Source organism: Poromitra crassiceps (genome assembly GCF_964638095.1).
Source record: "Poromitra crassiceps genome assembly, chromosome: 7".
Classification (NCBI taxonomy): Eukaryota; Metazoa; Chordata; class Actinopteri; order Beryciformes; family Melamphaidae; genus Poromitra; species Poromitra crassiceps.
Genome location: NC_139628.1, coordinates 38,935,944 through 38,950,943, shown reverse-complemented (window position 1 = coordinate 38,950,943; position 15,000 = coordinate 38,935,944). Strand labels below are relative to the sequence as shown.

The following is a 15,000-nucleotide window of genomic DNA, read 5'->3' as shown; positions in this document are numbered from 1 at the left end:
CTATCCCACATCTATACTGACTACTGAGTGGGGCAAGCTGGTAAGTTTATTTCCCTTCGACAATGACCCTGTGTGTGTGTGTGTGTGTGTGTGTGTGTGTGTGTGTGTGTGTGTGTGTGTGTGTGTGTGTGTGTGTGTGTGTGTGTGTGTGTGTGTGTGTGTGTGTGTGTGTGTGTGTGTGTGAGTGATACTCTTTCTTGTTTCCCTCACTTCGGTTGCCATGCCAACCATACATCCTACATGCCCTCTGTACTGTAAGTGTGTCAGATTGTATCTCTCCCTCCCTCTCCCTCCACCTCTCACTCTATTCCTCTCTCTCAGTCTCACTCTCTTTCCGCCTCTCTCTCTCCTGCTCTCACCCTGTCTCTTTCTCTCCTTCCCATCCTCCTCTATTCTCTTCCTCGTCCTCAAACCATTGTCTCTCTCTTCCCCCACACACTAGAGACACAAGTTTATTACGCACCATAACTGGAGACCACTTTGTGTGTGTGTGTGTGTGTGTGTGTGTGTGTTTCCTCATTATCTGCTGTATATTATGATTAAGAGGGTTAATATCACTCTTCTCCTCCCCTCAAGGGCTCCATATATCTCTCTACCTCTGTTTATCCCCCTCTCTCTGTCTCTCTCTCTCTACCTCTGTCTCTAGCCCTCTCTCTATCTCTCTCTACTTCTGTATGTCTGTCTGTTTGTCTCTTTCTCTCTGTCTATCTCTCTCACTCTCTCTCCCCACCTCCATGGGCATCCCTCTAATTGCTTTGTTTGTGTTGCCTTCACTCAGAAGAGAAGAGCTGTACAAAGGATTTTTTTCAAGCTGTGAGTGTGTGTGTGTGTGTGTGTGTGTGTGTGTGTGTGTGTGTGTGTGTGTGTGTGTGTGTGTGTGTGTGTGTGTGTGTGTGTGTGTGTGTGTGTGTGTGAGAGAGAGAGAGAGAGAGAGCGAGAGAGATAGATATCCCAGCTCATATCACTTGCTCACACTCGGCTCTGCTCTACGTTGTTGCCTGTCTGCACTCTCTCTCTCTCTCTCTCTCTCCTGTCTATGGCACAGCATCCCTGCAGCTCCAGTGCTGTAGTGATTTCCACATTGATTGATTCACTTTAAAAAATCCTTCCTGATTCACTTGAGAGGGCCGTGCAGATTGGCCGATTGAATTACATCTTTATTATATCAGATTTGCATTTTAGGCGTTTAACTGGCGCTGCTTTTGCAGGGCAACTTACTGTACTGTGCAACAGTAGAGAAACGGCTTCAATTCCTCCATCAGCAACACTACAAGGACCCAACCTTGGATAATGATATCATGCTGTTTATTAAGAGGTTGAATTGGTTTAATTACCTTAAGATAAGTTAAGTTTAAGTATATTAAGTTTCTGTTTTATCTTTGTTTCACCTGCCAAGGATCTTGGCTGGCAGCCGAGACGTCAATTGCAGATTGCTGCATCTGTACACAGCCTGCAGCTTGGATGACTTTCTTAACAAGTAACAAGTCATCTGTACACAGCCTGTAGCTTGGATGACTTTCTTAACAAGTAACAAGTCATCTGTACACAGCCTGTAGCTTGGATGACTTTCTTAACAAGTAACAAGTGATCTGTACACAGCCTGCAGCTTGGATGACTTTCTTAACAAGTAACAAGTCATCTGTACACAGCCTGTAGCTTGGATGACTTTCTTAACAAGTAACAAGTCATCTGTACACAGCCTGTAGCTTGGATGACTTTCTTAACAAGTAACAAGTCATCTGTACACAGCCTGTAGCTTGGATGACTTTCTTAACAAGTAACAAGTCATCTGTACACAGCCTGTAGCTTGGATGACTTTCTTAACAAGTAACAAGTCATCTGTACACAGCCTGTAGCTTGGATGACTTTCTTAACAAACTGCCTCCTTTTTTTGGAGCTACATTTCCCCCAGATACAGCATGTGCCACTTTGTCACACCTGCCCCTCCCCTCTCCTCCCCTCCCCTCCCCTCCCCTCCTCTCCTCTCCCCTCCCCTCCCCTCTCCATCTTCTGAACTCTCATTCACACCGAAGAGTCAATGACGAACAAGGAGAGCGGACCGCCCGCTCTGCTGCAGGAAACCAGGGACCTGTGGGCCTCATTGTTGTTCAAGTTCCACACTTTAATCTATAAAATTTTAATGATCTCAATTTTATTGTACCGCGGTGTGTGTGTGTGTGTCTGTGTGTGAGAGAGAGATTTAGAGGTTCCAAGCCTGTAGCAGGAGAGGTATAAAACTGGAGTGTGTGTATAAATCAGCCTCACTCAAGAAAATGAGTTGAGTTGCCGCTGGGGCTTCTCTGAGATGCCTCTGTCTAACACACATGCACACACACACACACACACACACACACACACACACACACACACACACACACACACACACACACACACACACACACTCAACGCAAACACCCTCCTAAAAATATGGTAGGCAGTCCGTCACACACAGGGCATCCAGTGGTTGTAAATCAAGAGTAGAACTGGAGCCAGAAGAAAATGGAAAGAGGTAGAGAGGTCAGGGAGAACATTGGAAATGAAAGACTGGAGGGAGGGAGAGAGAGAGAGGGACTGAGAGGTTGGGAGAGGGAGAGATACACAGAGAGAGGGAGAGAGAGATAGAGAGAGGGAGGGAGGGAGAGGGAGATGGAGAGATAGAGGTTGTGTCCATTAAGTAATGTGATGAGGTCTCAAGTAATCGAATCAAAACGTCACTCAATCGTGCACCTCTATGAGAACTTTGTCTGCCACACACGCACGCACGAACACACACACGCACACGCACACACACGCACGCACGCACATGCACACACGCACGCACACACACACACGTGCGTACGCGCACACGCACACACACACACACACACACACACACACACACACACACACACACACACACACACACCGCAACAATATGAAACTTAACCATCAATTGGATTTGCAGCCCATGAATCTGTTTGGGCTTTTCAATCAGCAATAGCATTTGTCTCTCTCTCTCTCTCTCTCTCTCTCTGTCTCTCTCTCTCTCTCTCTCTCTCTCTCTCTCTCTCTCTCTCTCTCTCTCTGTCTGTCACTTTCTCTTTGCTTCCATCTATTTTTGGCCGTGCAAGTTCCGTGTTGAGTGAACATTGTGTGTGTGTGTTTTGAGTGTGTGTGTGTGTGTGTGTGTGTGTGTGTGTGTGTGTGTGTGTGTGTTTTGTGTCAGTCTCTTGACAGTCAAGGAGACTGAGGCTGCTGTCTAACAAAGTTACTTTCCGTGGAGCAGGTGTCAGTAACAAGATAGGCAAACAGAGAGAGGGACTGAGGAATAGAGGGAAAGAGAAACGTGTTATTGCATCCGATACTGTAGCTGCATAGGTGTAAAAGAAGGGAGTCAATAGAATAACGTTGCTGTCTTCCCAGTTGTGATTAGCACCTCCTCTAACAATTTCAATCATGAGAGACTAGTATGAAAGTTCACTAAATTTAATGATACTATAAAAAAAAGGTCAAGGTTTGGCGTATGGCTCCATGATGACACTCCTCCAGTGATGATGAGAGGAGGGCGTCAGCAATGCATAGAATAGAAATCCCCCCCCCCCCCCTACCCCAATGAGGCATCGCTCTGGAGCCATAACGTTGGTGGTGGCAGGGGAGGAGGGCGGGGCAAAACGACCGGAACACAGGAACGACAGTGACTGCAGAGGAGAACATATCGGTCAGAGACAGAGATGGAGAGAGGAAGTAGAGATGAGACAGAGATGGAGAGAGGAAGTAGAGATGAGACAGAGATGGAGAGAGGAAGTAGAGATGAAACAGAGATGGAGAGAGGAAGTAGAGATGAAACAGAGATGGAGAGAGGAAGTAGAGATGAGACAGAGATGGAGAGAGGAAGTAGAGATGAGACAGAGATGGAGAGAGGAAGTAGAGATGAGACAGAGATGGAGAGAGGAAGTAGAGATGAGACAGAGATGGAGAGAGGAAGTAGAGATGGAGAGAGGAAGTAGAGATGAAACAGAGATGGAGAGAGGAAGTAGAGATGAGACAGAGATGGAGAGAGGAAGTAGAGATGAGACAGAGATGGAGAGAGGAAGTAGAGATGAAACAGAGATGGAGAGAGGAAGTAGAGATGAGACAGAGATGGAGAGAGGAAGTAGAGATGAAACAGAGATGGAGAGAGGAAGTAGAGATGAGACAGAGATGGAGAGAGGAAGTAGAGATGAAACAGAGATGGAGAGAGGAAGTAGAGATGAAACAGAGATGGAGAGAGGAAGTAGAGATGAGACAGAGATGGAGAGAGTAGGGCACAGATGGGATGCTGCTACAGCCAGCAACCACTATGAATTATGGAAGCACTACAGTGAGTGAGCGTGTGTGTGTGTGTGTGTGTGCTTGTATACAGGCCCGTAGCCAGGATTAGAGAAATACCGAGGTCATTTTAGCGCAGCGTAGGGGGTCCAGGGGGGGCTGTGCCCCCCCGGATAGAAAATTTTGTCCATTTTAAAGTAAAATGCTTCAATCTGGTGCACTTTGAGAGCAAAATGAAGAGGCTAGATCTATAAAGAACTACATACATCATGTTAGATTAATATCCTCTTTACTGTGCTGTTGTTTTAAAATGATCCAAAAAATAAATGTCTCCCCATATGATATAATTTATATTCTGCATACAGGTCACATGGCAGAATACTGCTCAATTAAATACAATGGCCCATCTACACAAACATCACTTACAGGGGAGTTACTTACCCATTCACTTCAATAGAACTGTCCCAAAAGTCTAGCCCCAATCTAGCCTCAATGTGTCAGGATCGGAGTTAGACGTGTGGATCTATTCGCGGGTAGTTGATGAAGCTGGGGTGTTGTGGAACTTGATGGCTGGGGCTGCACAGTTCGAGGTTTGGGAACGGTCGCAGAGATTGCCGAAGTTGCTGGTTGCAGGAGTTGCAGGTTGCAGACGTTGCAGAGATTGGTATGATCCTTGATCTTGATGTGAATTTAGATTATGAATCACTCGCGAGGACCTGCAGGAACAGGCCCTTATAGATGTGAATATGACATCACCTGTGTTATGACATCACCAGCGAAAGGCATGAAAGACGCTTATGAATCATGACATCATCAGTGATTGATGACATCATAGTAGGAATGACGACGTCAAAGTAGGAATGATGACGTCATCCTAACAGTACCCTCCCCTCAACGGACGTCACCTGGCGTCCAATGAGGCCATCAAGGATGGCATCTGGGAGACAAAAAATCCGTAGGTTCTGGTGGAGGTGCTCTTCCGCAGGTGGTTAGACGCAGGTGGTTAGGCCCCAAAGGGGGTGTAAGAGAGTGAGGTGCTCTTCAGCAGGTGGTTAGATGCAGGTGGTCAGACCCCAAAGGGGGTGTAGGACAGTGGAGGTGCTCCTCCCTAATACAGGATATCGAACCCATAGATGGACCGATACGTAGATAGAACTTCCACCGGGTCCGGTGGATCCTCTGGGGCCGGCCATCCCCCGGGGCACGATCCAAACACGGGAGGCTGGAGACCATCAAAAGGGTCAAATGCCGCCGTCACCGAAGGCAGAGCCGCCACAGGGGGATCTGACTCAGCGAGGCCTGCCCTCCCGACCTGTAGTTTGGGGGGGTCACCCACCGTCTCCTCCTTTAAACGCCTCTTATTTCTTCTTGCTCTTGACCGAGGGCTGACGACACTACGGGAACCTCCCAGCATGAAGCTGGAACCTACGTGTTGGTCAAGGACAGGAATTGGCTGCTGCTGGGGTACGGGTTCAGACTCGGCGAGGGGAAGGTCCACAGGTTGTGCCTCAGGTACAGGTTCAGACTCGGCGAGGGGCAGGTCCACAGGTTGTGCCTCAGGTTGTGCCTCAGGGCCAGCAGACTCGGAGGCCCCCTGCGGGGGGACGGAGCCGATCTGCAGGCAGCGATTGAACTCCCCAATGAGACGGTCGACAGTCCTCTCCAACTCGTTAACCCTCTTGGAGACACACTGCCACTCCTGGGTCCTGCAGGGAGCGCTACCCAACCGTACAGATCTTTCGGTTGGACACGTAGAGTCTTGATCCACTGAGAGTACCACGGGCCGGCGAGCGGTGGGACCACTTACTGGACGCCGGGAGCAGGAGGAGAGGTAATGCCCGGCTCGACCACAGTACAGGCAGCTCCGGGTGTCCAAACGGCGCTGCCTCTCCTCTGGTGTGATGCGAACCCTGCCGGTCAGATCACGGTACAGATGGCTGCTGGGACTCAAATGTGGGTGCCCCTGCTCTGGAATGACGCGAACTCCCCCCCAGCTGGGGGCGGCCGAGAGGCAGAGCTAGAAGCAACGGCCGCTGTGGACGGGGGAGTAACAGGTCTGGAAACCTCCGGAACGGCGGTGCGCTCGGAAGCTGGGGCTTCGAGACGATCTAGCCGGCCAATCAAGAGGGCGTGCCGATCAGCGGCTGCGGAAGCCAGAGCCTGGATTGCTTTTTCCTGGTGGGCAATCAGGCGTCTTGACTCAAGTGCGAGGTCTTGCAGAGGCTGCGGGGTGACACCCTGGGGGTTTAGCCCGCTGAGATGATCTAGCCGTTTTACCAGGAGGGCGTACCGATCCTCGGCCTTGGAAGCCAGGGCCAGGTGGGCCTTGTTTGCTTCTTCCTGTCTGTCGAGTAGTTCCTGAAGATGGAGCGTTTGCTGCATTTGCACCCGTTGGGCCTCCGTGAGTACCACACCCAGGACGGAAACAAGCTCTGCGGTCTGTGTTTGTCGGGACTGCCACGATGACATCGCTGCCAGCAAGGTCTCCAAGGTGAGAGGACCCACAATTGATTCGCCTGGTGGTTCACCTGAAGCGGCCGGCGGGAAAACTGGCGTCTCAGGGTCTTCCTCCTTGATTGGGGGGAGAAATTTGCCCGCTAAATCCATTTCTGAGCGATTCATACTGTCAGGATCGGAGTTAGACGTGTGGATCTATTCGCGGGTAGTTGATGAAGCTGGGGTGTTGTGGAACTTGATGGCTGGGGCTGCACAGTTCGAGGTTTGGGAACGGTCGCAGAGATTGCCGAAGTTGCTGGTTGCAGGAGTTGCAGGTTGCAGACGTTGCAGAGATTGGTATGATCCTTGATCTTGATGTGAATTTAGATTATGAATCACTCGCGAGGACCTGCAGGAACAGGCCCTTATAGATGTGAATATGACATCACCTGTGTTATGACATCACCAGCGAAAGGCATGAAAGACGCTTATGAATCATGACATCATCAGTGATTGATGACATCATAGTAGGAATGACGACGTCAAAGTAGGAATGATGACGTCATCCTAACACAATGCAAAATCTGAATGTTGTGAGTTATCTCTCTTCCTTCTATAGCACACAGAGAGGAAGCAAATTGTTGCATTTCCGATCAACTGTCGCATTAAAACATCAATGACAGATTAATAGATCTGGGGACCGGGGCTATTTTTATTTTTTTATTTTTTTTATTTTTTTATTTTGGTGTGGAAAATACCGAGGTCATGACCTCGGTGTCCTCAATGGTAGTTACGGCCTGCTTGTATAGCTATCTTAGTGAGGTCCAATTTGAGTTTTACACCTGGGAATGATTTAATTTGATTTGATTGCACTTGCAACGTTGTGTTGTCTTTTAGTTATCTTCCTACTTCTTTATCTCTGTATATTGACATGACTGCTACGCTGCATACAGACACTAAGAGAAATTCCTCATTATGTAACTTGCATACTGTGGCAATAAAAGTGATTCTGATTCTGATTCTGCTTCTGGGAAGTGAGGACATTTTGGCTGGTTGTCACTTTCTCACACACCTTCAGCCGGCTGTTTGAAGGTTAAGACTTGGTTTCAAGGGTTAAGTTAGAATTGGGTTTAGGTTGGGGTTAGGGTTATGCATTTAGCTGTGATGGTTCAGGTTAGGGACTAGGGAATGCATTATGTCCTCACTAACCAGGCGTTCACACCAGGGCGAAATTCGCACAACAAGACTAGATACAGTAACAAATCAAGACTAGATACAGTATCAAATCAAGACTAGATACAGTATCAAATCAAGACTAGATACAGTATCAAATCAAGACTAGATACAGTATCAAATCAAGACTAGATACAGTATCAAATCAAGACTAGATACAGTAACAAATCAAGACTAGATACAATATCAAATCAAGACTAGATACAATATCAAATCAAGACTAGATACAGTATCAAATCAATATTAGATATAGTATCAAATCAAGACTAGATACAATATCAAATCAAGAGTAGATACAATATCAAATCAAGACTAGATACAGTATCAAATCAAGACTAGGTATGTGTGTGTGTGCATGTGTAAATTGAATACATTAAAACATGCATGTGTTCATGAATCCCACAAGTATTCACTCATGCATTTATGTATACTGAATTGCTGAATTGTGTGTGTGTGTGTGTGTGTGTGTGTGTGTGTGTGTGTGTGTGTGTGTGTGTGTGTGTGTGTGTGTGTGTGTGTGTGCGCGCGCGCGTGCGTGCGTGCGTGCGTGCGTGCGTGCGTGCATGCATGCGTGGCGGGCAGATAAGCATGAATGAATGCATGGGTATGCTGTCGGTGTTCATACGAAAAGCAAGCTATGTAAATTCTAACATGTATAATCAAACATTAAACGGAAAACATACATGTCCGTCTGCCTCGACTTGGAGCCTTGCCGGTGGCAGCTAGTCCTCTATACTCGAACGTCAGCTTGACGAGGGGTCGCAGGGGAGTCCCCAGCAAAATGAGTAAATTGTCTGATTTCGCTAGGATGTCAATGACTAGAAGTTAGTCCAGGGAGAGAATGTGTGCATACACATGGTAATAGCTTTCACTCTCTGCTGTTATCTCCCCATCTACATTATATTATACTGGCGCTGTTCACGTCAGCTGCGTTGAGTGACATTTTTGAGGAGCCTCGGCGCACCCCTCGGCACATTCGGCGAGGGCTTTGACGCAAAGCCATGTAAAGGCTTTAAGGCCTCTGTGTGTGTGTGTGTGTGTGTGTGTGTGTGTACGTGTATGTGTGTGCGTGCGTGCGTGCGTACGCGCGCGGATGTGCCTGCGTGCGTGCAGATACTCTTGCCCCCCCCCCCCCTAGTGGACTCAGTGTGTATAGTGACTTGTAACCCTCCACACCTCAGTGGAGTCCATGCATTACTCATACTCTAATACCTGTCTGTCTCGCTCTGCCTCTCTCTCACTCTGCCTCTCTTTCTCTCTCCCTCTCTCTCCCTCTCTCTCTCTCTCTCTCTCACTCTGCCTCTCTCTCGCTCGATCTCTCTCTCGCTCGATCTCTCTCCCTCTCTCTCACTCTGCCTCTCTCTCTCTCTCTCTCTCTCTCACTCTGCCTCTCTCTCTCTCTCTCTCTCACTCTGCCTCTCTCTCTCTCTCTCTCTCTCTCTCTCTCAATTCAATTCAATGAGCTTTATTGGCATGACATACATGTGCACATGCTGCCAAAGCACAGATACAAACATAAATGAGAAAGAAAGAAACAAAGTCAAATAAAACGAAACAAACTCCATATTATATATATGTTCATCACAGAATATGTCTGTAACAACATTAACAGTGATGATTACAAAAAAAGCAAAGTTAAGAGTTTACAGGGTTGATGTGTTTCTTAGATTAGGCCTATGGCATGGCATCTGTAATATTCTTGGTGGCAACAGGGTCTGTAAGCTGTCATATTTATTATATGGTCTGGTCTCTTTAACAGCTAGCATCGAGGCCTATCCTGTGGTGCTCCAAATCACCCATATTTCTTTTTTTTGTAAATAAAGTTTTTATTTATTTACACACACAGACAGCATAAACACAAACAAACATTTCCAGGCCTGTAATAAATGAACATACTTGATTTCCTGATATATTCACAACAAAAAATAAAATAATTAAAGCAATATAATATAGCCACATCACAGTGTCCCAGTCGTGCTATGAGCAAAGAAGCGGTCCCATGCAATTTTGAAATCCTCATTTCTATCATTGACTCTTGCCAACATGTGTTCATACGATACTATTTCTAACATGAATTCTACCCACTTTTTTAAATCTGGAGAGGATGTACTTTTCCATAATCTGAGAATCATTCTGGCAGCCGTGACCACGCCTACATTTATCACTGCAAAGTCGTACTTCGATATATTTGGCACTTCTGTTTGGTCCCCCAACAGGCATAACCTTGGTGACACAGGCACCTCCGAACCCAACCATTTCCCTATGTATTCTATTACTTTTTCCCAAAACGGGTAAACCAGTTTGCACTCCCATATTGCATGTAAAAACGTTCCCGTCTCTGCCTGACATTTCCAACATAAATTATTGGCCATCAAAATCACCAATATTTCTGATGAAGGCGATTCGGCAACAGATCCTAATTACAGTCAGAATATCAACTAAGCATGAATTACAATCAGAATATCAACTTAAAGCAGGACTAAACCCCCCAGATTTCTTGCAAAACGGTATTCTACTTGATTTGAAAACTCTGTACCCTGGCAGAATAAACTATCATAACTTGGCCAATAAGTATGTAAGATACAAAATAAAACAAATTGTAGTGTCTTTATTTGTTGTAGAATGCAGAGGACATGTAACTGTTTAGTTAAACATTCTCGCATTCCAGGAATATTGTATTTACTGCGCTGCTCTAAAGATAACGTAGTTGGCTCGAGCCTGTTTCGTCCTGGAACCCACTCGCTTTGCCCCAGGACTCAATTGATTTGGGGGTGGAACACGCCAGGATTGGCCAACGCCAACGCCAGTGCCCAGAACTGTCAAATCAAATCATCGACAGAGACGCTATGGCCCGCCTCCCAGTATTTTCAGTGTATCAGAGATAGAGAACGATAAATGATTAATATAGCCACGTTATAAACAACAAACTAACGCTGGTGATCCGTATGGAAACACTGTTACTCGAAATGGTTAAAAGTTATATCAATTTGGTCATTCAGTGGCATTTTACTGCCATTAGCTAGCCGCTAACATTAGCCACAGTAGGCGATTACACATGATGCATTGCTCTTAAAGGGTTCGCGCCGCGTGAACTACAGTAATAATCACATGAAAAAAAATACATTTTTCACATGAGTGGGGTGCGCACAAATACCACCATGACGTAACAATGTACCAAATCGCCCATTCATTTGAGGGCACAAAAAAGCAGGTTTGAACTCATAGAGGGCACTTATGCTGCTAAATGATAGGGGTTTGTAAAATTGTAACAGATTGGTCTCCAATGTGGAGATTTTGACCAGAATCCTTCACATACCACCCCAAAAGCCATATTGGTTAAAAGCTGAAAAAAAGTGTTTTGGGGTTTAGTCCTGCTTTAAGAAAGAAAGGAACAAAGATGGGATGTTGATTGATAATTATAAGATGATTGGAGCTTAGCTCACCCTTTAGTTGTAGCCACAACTCCAAACGCTGCTTCCATTCGCCGCCTGCCCTGTCCTTAAGGGTTAAGTTTACGTTCGCTCGTTGGTCGTTGTAATTGGAACCCGGTTCCGGTGGTGTGTTGTTATACAGGCGCGCTGCTACATGTAAAGGTCCTTACACACCGAGCACGTTTTTTTCGTGCGATTAATTCGCACGTCAATAATATTTTCCGAACCTATATCAGTCAATGCAACCGTGCATACCAACGGCGAAGTTTCGCTGAGCGTTATTGCGGTGTTTATTTTTTCGAACCACGGTCGATTTTTCAGAAATTCGCTTCCGACGTGTACACATCTGATCTGTGGCTGTGATTGACAGGTGGGTCAAAACTCGCATCGCAATTTCGTGCCGTATATTCGCATCGCTCTTGATGTGTAAGGACCTTTACTGTTAATTTAACCGCCTATTGCTCGAGTCATCTTGGGAGTTAGCCAGTCCAGGAACGCAGTAGTGATGAGGATTATGGAAAGCACCTCCTCCTTCCTGAGGCGGTGTGTGTCCTCTTCTCTGTCCTGGTGTGTGTCCTCATGCTGTGGTGACTGACTGTGTGTCAGCTCGTTTCTGCCGGTGTTAGCCGTGTGTGTTAGCCGGTCGCCATTCTCTTGCTTGTCAGCGGCCAGGTGCGTCTTGTTATCGATCAACTAGCTCCCGCCACGGACAGGCAGGAAAACGACATCACACGCCGCCAAGAATCATGGGAGAGGCAGTTCTTTATTTCCAGGCGTGAATAATAAATAGAATAAATGGAATACAGAGCGAGCTGCTATATAATCTCACACTTATAAATCAGCTCCATAAAGAAATCAAGAAGAATAGAACGGAGGGGGGAAATGAAAAGCCTTAACACATGACAAACTGAGCAGCACTTAGTTCTGTTTCAACATTTCCTCCAAGCAGCAGAGACTGTTTTCTGTTCATCCTGGGGTTTGAAAACTTGTCTATTCTTTCAGAGATTTTTGGGGAATTGTCCCTGATGTGTTGGTACATGAGAGAAGGCACTGTTCTTCACTTTCTATTTTCTCCTGTCCTGAGTCACAGTGCACACTCTCTCTTTCTTCTGTTGGCAGCCAGGTTCTTCTGTGCCTGCCTGTCTCTACAGCTACTGCTCTGTACATCTTCTGTGTGGGCTGTTTTCATTCTCTTCACATACTGGGCCAAATTGTCATTTGTTTGAAGGATTTGAAAGCATTTAGTTTTGCTGATAAGTTTGATTTCTTTTTTGCCAATAGCGATAATATTGTTCTTGAGTTTTTTTGTTGTTTCAATTTTGTCAGTGGTGGTTGTGTGGTTAGGTTTAGTTGGTACTCTCTCTCTCTCTCTCTCTCTCTCTCTCTCTCTCTCTCTCTCTCTCTCTCTCTCTCTCTCTCTCTCTCTCTCTCTCTCTAAACTATAAATATAATTGACACATTCAATCTCTCTCTCCCTCTTTCTCTCTCCCTCCCACTCACTCATCCTCCTCGACATGACTGTGCATGTGCCTTGTGTGTGTGTGTGTGTGTGTGTGTGTGTGTGTGTGTGTGTGTGTGTGTGTGTGTGTGTGTGTGTGTGCGTTTTCTCCTGCTTCACGTCTGACTATACATTATTTTCATTCGGTCTCCAACATGGCAGCTCTAAATAGTCATATCCAACCAGTTACACCCACTGCTGCTGCCACCGCTCGCCAAGGAAAACAACCAACTTCAACCTCTCCACACCTCCGTCACTCTCTCCTCTCTCCCTCCTCTCCCTCCACACCTCCGTCACTCTCTCCTCTCTCCCTCCTCTCTCTCCACACCTCCGTCACTCTCTCCTCTCTCCCTCCACACCTCCGTCACTCTCTCCTCTCTCCCTCCTCTCTCCCTCCACACCTCCGTCACTCTCTCCTCTCTCCCTCCTCTCTCTCCACACCTCCATCACTCTCTCCTCTCTCCCTCCACACCTCCATCATTCTCTCCCTCCTGTCTCTCTCCACACCTCCATCACTCTCTCCTCTCTCCCTCCTGTCTCTCTCCCTCCACACCTCCATCACTCTCTCCTCTCTCCCTCCTCACCTCTATCACTCTCTCCTCTCTCCCTCCTCACCTCCATCACTCTCTCCTCTCTCCCTCCTGGTTCTCTCCACACCTCCATCACTCTCTCCTCTCTCTCTCCACACCTCCATCACTCTCTCTTCTCTCCCTCCTCTCTCCCTCCACACCTCCATCACTCTCTCCTTCAGATTCAGATTCAGATTTATTTCACCCCCCACACACACAAACAATTGACATGTTCAATCAACATCAAGATACAAATGTGTGGAGTGCCAGGTCTCCAAAGAAGCTACTTAAAGCTTATGGCAGGAGCCTGAGCAGTGACTTAAAACACAACTTAAATACAAATTACTGCATACAGTATAACAAAACAACAATTACACATCAGGACAGTTAACAGACAAACAAAACAAACAAAACAATCCCAGATCAATGGATAAGTATAAGTTATACATACAGGTTAAGCAGTTGTTCTTTCATTTTTTTCTTGAAAACAGAGATGGATGGAGCTGTTTTCAGGCTCTCATCAAGCCCATTCCAGATCCGTGGCCCTCTATTGGTTATACTTAAACTGGTGCATTTCAGTCGTCTTTTCTTACCATAAATAAGATGTGTATTTCTGGTATTAAAAGAATGAGCGGGGCGGTTGACTGTCTCTCTCCCTCCTCACCTCCACCACTCTCTCCTCTCTCCCTCCTCACCTCCATCACTCTCTCCTCTCTCCCTCCTGTCTCTCTCCACACCTCCATCACTCTCTCCTCTCTCCCTCCACACCTCCATCACTCTCTCCTCTCTCCCTCCTCTCTCCCTCCACACCTCCGTCACTCTCTCCTCTCTCCCTCCTCTCTCCCTCCACACCTCCGTCACTCTCTCCTCTCTCCCTCCTCTCTCTCCACACCTCCGTCACTCTCTCCTCTCTCCCTCCACACCTCCATCACTCTCTCCCTATTGTCTCTCTCCACTCCTCCATCACCTCTCTCTCCCTCCTGTCTCTCTCCACACCTCCATCACTCTCTCTCTCTCCTCTTTCCCCCCACTCTCTCCTCTCTCCCTCCTGCCTCTCCCTTGACTCCCTTCCCTCCCACTCTTCCTTTCAAGTTGGTGGAAATTAACGCTAATTACAATCGTCCCTGTCTTCTTCCTATCTGTCTGTCATTGAGGTGAAGATGATATAGTCCAGGTGAAACAGGCCAGGAAGAGGCCAAACTCTGCAGATTTGCAGAAACAGCAACTCTAGCTCCATCCTCCGTTCCACAGCGAGCTGCTCCTCCTCCTCTTCTTCTTAACAAGCGAGCAGAGCAGTGGCTAACTCCAACAACCTAGTCTCATTTGTTACTTCAGGTTAGCTAGCTAACCCTAATTAGGTACTGTAGTTGCATAGCAACGAGAGTGATGTAACACTCTTTGCGCCCTTTGAGTTCTTGCTCTTTCGACGACGACATCGCCCGCTCACAGCTTGGCTTTGTGTTTGAGGAGGATCATGGCCTTAAAGCAGAGGTGGGCAACTCTTTTTCATGGGGGGCCACATGAGAAACCCAGATTGTTGCCGGGG

The 15,000-nt window shown here is 46.9% G+C and overlaps 1 protein-coding gene across 1 annotated transcript in view; it reads left to right on the top strand.

Annotated features, from left to right (window-relative positions):
- Positions 1 to 15,000, top strand: part of slc8a4b (solute carrier family 8 member 4b) — a gene marked incomplete at both ends in the record, with an annotated part of 81,271 nt that overhangs the window by 44,710 nt on the left and 21,561 nt on the right. The gene's annotated exons all lie outside the window — the stretch shown is intronic.